Raw genomic sequence first — 8,125 nt, 5'->3', positions numbered from 1 at the left:
TCCATCAGGTTCCAGTTAAAACCAAATGCGTTCTCCAGCCTAAGCTGCGCTGCCGTTTAAGCCCTTCCAAAAATGAAACAAATACCCACGGACTGCAATTCGAATTGCAGCTCAATTAGGGCTCGTTCCCAATGCGATCATAAAACCTCCAGTACGAAAACAAACAACCCAACCAAACCACATCCAAGCCTGACAGCATCCTCTGGAATGCCTTTAAAATAACAAGGGGGGCAGACGAAGATGAAAGCGGCGTGGCCAGTGGGAAGAGGGCTCTTCGGCCCCGAGGGGCAGCCCGGAGGTGGGCTGAGCAGGTGTGGGGCAGGGCGCTTTGGGATGGGGACCGGTGTGGAAGTGATGGGTATGATGGAGACGGGGTGGGATGGGACCAGTGTGGAAGTGATGGGTATGATGGGGCAGCTTGGGGTCCGTGGAGTAAAGGGTTAGGCTGTGTTCCCAGCAGGATTTAGTGGGGCGAGGAAGAGGAAGATGCATAGGTGTTCTGGAGCGTGGTGGTTGTGCTCTGAGCTGCTTCGATGGCGGGTGTCTGAGCAGGACGGGGGGGCGTGGGGCTGGAGCAGGACCACGGCAGCTGGAATGCATGTCCCGCGTAACCCTGGCTTGCACCCCAGCCAGTCTGGTGCCGCGGTTCGGGTTTCACGGCGGACTTTAAACCCGGCCATATTTAGCGTGCGCTTCACTGGCCTGTCAGGGAGGGGAAGCCACAGCACAACTAATAAAAAAAGCCAAACAAAAACAATGTAATTAAAGAGACTCAGCACTGTGTGTTCCCATAGCAAGAACATTTACCCAAGGCTTCCTTGCTCAGATACTTAATGTCAAGCAGCAATTAAAGGCTGGCATTGTGGGGAGCGCAGCGAGGAGGGGTTACCCAGGCTGGGAGGTGGGAGCCCAGGGCTGAGCACAGCTCCCGATGGCAGATCTGCCAACCCCAGTGCCCGTGCTGGTGGGGAGGCATGGGGAGCTTTTGGCACTGGGAGGTGCCCCAGGGACAAGCGGTGCTGGTGACAGGGGGATGCTGCACCCCAAGCAGTGGCTCTGAACCCCTTCTCCAGGCAGGGACACCCTTGGTCTGTAATGCACATACCTACGGAAAATTGGTAGCGCAAAATCAGATTTTCTAGGTGCGAGCCTCCGGGCAGGGCGGGCCAGGAGCTCTGTTGAGGTAAATCCTCGTAAAAACAGTGAAACCAGCGGAGCTGGGCTGGGGTGCAGAGCCAGGGGCCTGGCACAGACGTTGCTTCTCCCCTCCATGCTCCATCCACGGACCCAGTTTGACGTTTCCCCTCCCTCCAGGGATGACTCGGGGTGCCCGGAGCCAGGCTGTGCCAGCCGGTGCCCCCTTCAGAGCAGCTCAGGGCCGGTGCTCATGTGCCGATGGTACCGTCAGCATCTTCTGCCTTGGCTAGAGAGGCAGCCATTGCGCACCGTCCCTTGGCACGGTCCCTGAGGAGAAGTGTCCTGGTGTCCTGGCAAAGCTGCGTGAGGTGTGTGTGCAGGCAGGGCAGGAGCTGCCCAGCAGAGACGCGTGCGTGTGGGCACAGCCAGGACAGTGCCGCTTTGTGACTACGGCATGTGTGCAACAGCAGTCCCGACCATGATGGCAGACTGTCACAGGGGACCAAAGAGCTGAAAGTCTGATTTTGGTCGTATTTTAATGGGGGTTGAGCCATAGGCTCCTTCTGGGCTCACTTAAAAACAGTGATCGGGATGCTTAATTTAAAAAAAAAAAAAAAAGAAAATAAAGAAGCGGCAACATTATTGTGTTGCAGCAAAATTTGCTCGAGCGTCTCTGCTCCCTTCCTCCCCCGAATGTACTGCTGGGCCTGCAGAAACGGGGTGTTTTATGGGAGGCCTCCACAGACTGTCAGCAAGTGATCTACTTGGTTGGCTCCAAACCTCTCTTGGAGTCCTGAAGTCTCCGTCTCTCCCAGATTCAGAGCCTGTGATTTAGGAGGGAGGTACGGTGGGGTCGAGCCATGCGGGCAGGCTCTTGCCTGCTGTGCTGCACCAGGGGACATGGCCAAGCCTTGGGAGGACACCGCTGACTCGCCAACCGGCCACACGATGTGGGACATCACACGTCCAGCCCACATGCTTCCGCGCTGCCATGGTTCCTCCGGCAGCCGAGTGAGGGCTGGTCCCAGGGGGTCCTCACCACACGCTGCAGCTGCTGCACTCCCAGTGTGAGCATTCCCCAAGGGATGCAAAAGCCTCCTGATCTGGGGAACAGTCTGGACGGTGAGGCATGACGCTGACCCCCTCTTGCTCCCACGGGGCAATCCTCCACTTCTTCCCCTGCAGAGGAGCAGGGCGCTGAACGCTAGTGGGGTGTTGCAGATCTCGCCCAGGTTGCAGATCTCTTCTCCTCCAGCTTATTTGGGTACAGAGCTGCTGGCAGTCGTCTTTCAAATCCAATGCCGTGCCGTGATGCGGTGGGCTGCGTGGCCATGGGGTCCACTCTCAGCTGCCTTGTGTCGTGAGCTCCTCAAGAAGCACCTACATGCACCATGGCATGCCTGGTATGGAGACGGCAGAGAAACGTGCAGCCATACCAGCATTGCCAAACCACTGCCTGATGCTCGGGGACACCCTGCGCCGACCCGGGTGCTGTGCAGCAGCTCCTGGCCTTGCACCACGCTGAGCTCCTCTGAGCATTGGGCTAATAGCATTGGGCTTCTGGAGCTCAAACAAAAATGTACTGGCAGGAGCAGGATCTATATAAGTTGTTATTGCTAAACAAAAGAGGCATGCTCGTTTCGGCTCCATTCAAAACAAAACCCAGTGGCTTTGCCAAGTGGGGAAAAAAGAGAAAATTTGTAGGAAACAAACAAACAAAGCCCTGGATCTGGATTGGTGCCTTTCCCTGGACCCAGGTTTCAATAAGCAAGTGCATTTTCCAGGCACGCAGATGTTTCCGCCGATCGGGAGTGTTTTGCTCCATCTTTGCATGGCCAGGTCACCACACAATATTTAAATACCTTTGAGGTCTGCACACCTCAGGATGGGTAGCTGGTGTGCAGGCTGCTCCCGTGAGTCCTGCCGCCTTGCAGGGATGCTAAGCACAGTGTTTCATCCTAGTTTTGATGGGTTATGAAATCCCACTCTTTTGGAAGGGCTCCCCTACTCGTGCTCCGTTTTGGATCCGCTCTTTCCCCAGTCCTGAAAAATTGCTTATACTCAGGCAGAAAGAGTGGAAAATGCGAGTGCATCAGCAGCTCCTCTTCACGCTGGACGCTGTGCTTCTGGTTTGTGTCCCCATGAGCTGAGAGGAGCTCTTGTGTGTGTTAGGAGCTCACGTGGATTCTGCTGTGGAGTATTTAGTGTCTGAGTGTTTGGGTCCACAATGTGTGATCTCCTGCATGCGCCAAGGGTGAGCGTGGTCCTGGTTGTGGGGTCGGGCTGAGCGTGCTCCAACAAGGAAAGACCCCTCGCGCTCAGATTTCTTTGGAAACAGCCTGTATGTTGATCTTGGCAGCTGATCTCTTGATGCAAGCTCCCAGTTTGGGGTGAGGTTGGCTGGGTTGGATTGGCTCTCCCTGATAACTGGTTTTTAGGCTTCTCCTGTCCTTTGCCTGGAAGTATTTAAAAGACGTGTAGATGAGGCGCTTAGGGACATGGTTTAGTGGTCATGGTGGTGTTGGGTTGACGGTTGGACTCGATGATCTTAGAGATCTTTTCCAACCTTAATGATTCTATGATTCTATGATTCTATGATTCATTGGATAACCCTATGGACTGAATTGGACCGCGGTTCAGGAAAGCATCTCTGGCAACTTGTGCTAATGTACCACTGACATCCACGAGGCTACAACGAGCTCTGCAAGGACCCAGTCCTTCTCCTCCTCCATGCCCCAAGCCTTCTCATCCTTTCAAAGCACTAACACCTTTCATTCTCCGTCCTTCGGGCTCCCTTTTTCTCATGCAGCTTCTCTCTCTGCTGCATCAGGCTGCAGACGGCAGGGAGCAGCTTCCCGAAGTGACAGCCGCCCACGCCGACCCTGAGGATGGGAGCGTGGTGCTGAGCTCATGTCTGCCGCCGCGGGCTGGAGTCTGCCCTCTCGCTGCCAGCACGGGCAGGCACCCATGAGCTAATCCCTTCCATGGCCAGCGTGGGGGGCGGCGGGGACCGAGCAGCCTCGGTTTTTGGCTGGAAGGCCATTGCCACCACCGGCAGCATCACTTGCACAGCCCAGGCTACCACTGGATGGCCACAGCAGCCACATCTCGTGACCTCCAGGCAGGACGGTCTTTGCCTGCCTGTCCAGGTACCTCCAGCCCCTGTACCCGAGATGGGAGCGCGTGGTGGCAGGGAGGACAAAGTCCCCCTGGGGTTTGCACGTCTGTTGCAGCGGGTGCCCAGCATGGGCGATCACCGTGGGTGCTCAGGGAAGGACGGCCGGGTCCCGCTGAGCTCGGGGCGGGCAGGGCTCCTTCCAGCCAGCCCGGGATCTGGGCTGCGCTGGCGGGACAGAGCAGCCCTGTCTGACAGGGACTGGTTCTCTGCTGGAGGCTCGGAGAGGCTACGCCCTTAAACAAAATGCACTTAAAATCATATAATTACAACAATTATTAACACTGTTTACTAGGCCAAGATCTGCAGCGTTGGAAACATTAAAACCCAGAATATGCAGAAACCACAACGTTATGAACTACCCAGTGGATTTGCTTGTGTTCGTTGCAGGAGGGCTAAAATGAAGTTGTCTTATGCACATCCATCCTCATGTGCTTTAAAAAAAAAATCCTCATTACTTTGGTTTTATGAGATGGGTCTGGCCAGCCCCAATGCATCCTTTAGCAGAACCTCAGCCTTTTCCACGGAGTTTGCTGGTACGTGGATTTATGGCATTGCAGACCTTATGTCCACACCACCTCCCTGACGGTTGCAAATACATCCCACGGCCAGAAAACTGAAGTGCTGGGGCAGGCAAAGCACCCGTCCTCTGCTGCGGTGTTTGCAGTAGGTAGGTAAATAATTAGCAACAAGAACTGATTGTGGTTGAGATAAATTTCGTTCGGCTGCACTGAGACTATAAAGGCAGAGGAGGTGGGACCTCCTCCCACCGCCTCCCCGCAGGATGGGACTTTGCCATCGGGGCGAGCTGGTGTTGGCTGGTTTGTTGGCTGGTCGTACCTTGAGGGCACGACATCTGTGGGTGTTGTTTGCAGCTATCAGTTGCTCCACCGCAAAGTTTAGCTCTAGATAAATCAAGACTATTTCACTGAGTCCAGATGACTCATAACCACAGGGCAGGAAACTCTTTTATCTTTGGGGCAGCCGGTTTAATATAGATAGATGTTCACTCCTGAGCTCTGAATAATTTCCGTCTCTTTACTTCTCATTAGAAGCAAATCAGTTGAGGGAAAATAGTGCGAAATTTCTCTGTGTCGCCCTCTGTTTCTACCATCTCTGAGAGAACTTCCTCCAAATTGTGCAGTCTGCCTGTACTGGGTCATTTGCCGTATATTTTAATTGTCAGAAAAAAGTGCTTTTGCTCCAAAGCATCACTCCTTTCTTAAACCTTGATTCTGCAGGTATGGATGGAGTAGGGATCTGTTACAACAGGGTCTAACCCAGCTTTCAGAGAGGTACTTTTGGGGTCTTTCTTACTTTCCTATGTGGGACAGCATTATTGCCTCCTTGAATGAAGAGGAATTGGGCAGTTCATCAACGAGCCTGCTAAAAGAGCTGTCTTCACCTCCGAGCAGCAGCTGGAGGTGGAGAGAGGAGGACTTGGGCAGCAGGGAGCTCTTATACATGAAAGAAAAGGCAAGGTTTTGCTGGAGAGTCTCTTGAGTCGGTTATTTCTCTTTCCTAAGTATGTCAGATAGCACTTTGCTTCTTGGGCTTGGTCCGTGGGTCAGGACCTGCCATCCTGGTTGCCTCTTCCCACCAGAGCGCCCTGCCTGCACAGGCACGTGTGGCTTTTCTCTCTTAATTTCTGTCTACCAGTGACAGCAGAACTGCATGATGCTTTTCTGCTCCTGTGATATCTGGGGTCTTTTATTTGCCGTCTGTAGAGACTTGTATGTGCCGTATGTCTGTAGAGACTTGTATGCGGAGCCCCTTGGCATGAGGAGTCCTCAGCACTGGCCATGCCAGGAGCTGCTCCATGTCCATGGTGAAACACGATGTGCTCAGGCTGGCATGGCTGTAAGCTGAGGACTCTGCGTCCAGAGCCGAGTGGGTCCCAGTGAGCCCAGGGCTGGTTCTCCAGCATTACCGTGTGTTGTGGAGGTCTCTCCCCATGTGGTGATGCCTTCCTGGTGGAGAGCTGCTCCCTTTCCTCCCCACCAGAACCAGCAGGACCCTGCTGCACAGATCTCACCAACCTTTGCATGGTTGCTTAGGGGTGTCTTGCCACCTGAAGCTCACGTGGTTGGTGTTCACTGTCTGTCTATCCGGTCTGTGAAGCCATACGTTCAGATAACGCCCATCCCTGGAGGAATCCAGGGCAGCAACTCGACACTGCGGCTTGGGCCACACTCGAGACCTCTAAATCCGTAGGCTGAAGTGAGTGAGATGAGTGATTGGCAGGAGCCAACCTCCCCATCATTTTCCGCTTTTAAATATCACAGTAATAAAAGGTAAAATCATTAAAGGACTTCTGCAGCCCACTGTGCCTAATCTGAAATCAGGATGATGAAGACACGTAGCGAGGTTGTTATTAATATCCTGCCTCCTGATGATGGCTTTATAAACATCATCATCACAGGCACAGCTTTGCGGTAGCATTTTGGCATGACCTTCTAGAAAACTGTCATGCTTTTTATCACGCTTACCCCTTGCTTGATATTTAACTAATAAAGTGATACAGGGAAGACCTTGCCCCTACATATCTGACCTTACGCACAGGGGTATGAGGTCAAAACTGAGAAAAACTGCATTAAGCGTAGTTGTGCTAAATGCTCTTTAGACCTGATGCTCCTTGTCTGGGAACTGTGCCACGGGCTACGGCAAAAGGGGATCAGATGTTTGACGCCAGTGAAAACCCTCGGTGCTGTAAGGGATGACTCATGGGCAAAAGCCCCACGCAGCAGCGAGGCCACACTCCCTCTGAAGCCGGGGACTTTGCCTGGTGAGGATGAGGACTTGGTGAGGACACGAGGGTCACGGCTGCAGGGAGAGGGGCAGCTCCCCCTCGGGGAAGCCAAGAAAAGACGCCAGCTTTCCTAGTGACATCTACATATTTATCATGGCTATTTAAAGTAGAAATCAAAATCAGAATGGAGAAAAGATTTTGTAGCTTAATCAGTGTGGATGGAGAAGGTGAGGAGCAGCTGTGGAGCCTGGGTCTGCTGGTGAGCAGGAGACTGGGGGTCACTGGTCCCCATCGGGACCTGGCGTTTTCTCGGTGCCATTTCTTGGTGGCCTTTTGTCCATTCCCTGCTCTCGCTTCGCTTTCAGAGGGTGTCCTTTGCTGGAATAAAGACCCTGGGGAAAGTCACGTACCAGAGAGAGCTGAGAGACGGCGATAAGTGCAGGAGATGGGTTCCTGCTAGAAGGATGGATGTGGAGAGGATGCGTGAGGCCGTTCCAAGCCAACTGTGGGGTGGGCAGCACTCACCCAGCACGGGGCTGGGGGGCTGTCGGTCCCTGCAGCCCCCACTGCCGAGGGGGTCTGGGCAGCCCCAGATGGGGCAACCCATCTCTGTAGGAGCTGGATGGTGGAGACTGGGAGTAAGGAGAGATTTCCCTGGTGTGATGGATGGGGACCGGTTGCAGAGCTGAGCAGCCTGAGGTTGCTTGGGGCATCCCAGCTCAAGGGCAGTGTGAGGCCAGACCGGCCCTTGGGTCTGAAAGGAAATGTCTCACCCGCAGAGTTCATACGAGCCCCTCGGGACCCCCACAGGGTCAGGGGCAGTGATGGGGAGGAGGAACGGACTGGCCTCACCTGATAACAGATGGATGAGGGCATTGCTGGCACCGGCATCCGCCTTGCAGCCGGTCACAGTGGTGCTGCCCTGGCACTGCTCTGGCTCTCCTGGGTCGTGCCTCGGTCCCGACGCTGCAGATGTGCCTCTGCCTTTCTGGCACGTCCCCACACCTCCTTGTCCTTTCCCAGGTCATCCTCCCCTAAGATGACGCAGCAGATGCGCGACCTGC

Source organism: Fulmarus glacialis, unplaced genomic scaffold, assembly GCF_000690835.1.
Source record: "Fulmarus glacialis isolate BGI_N327 unplaced genomic scaffold, ASM69083v1 scaffold14938, whole genome shotgun sequence".
NCBI classification, from domain to species: domain Eukaryota; kingdom Metazoa; phylum Chordata; class Aves; order Procellariiformes; family Procellariidae; genus Fulmarus; species Fulmarus glacialis.
This window is presented reverse-complemented; position numbering follows the sequence as displayed.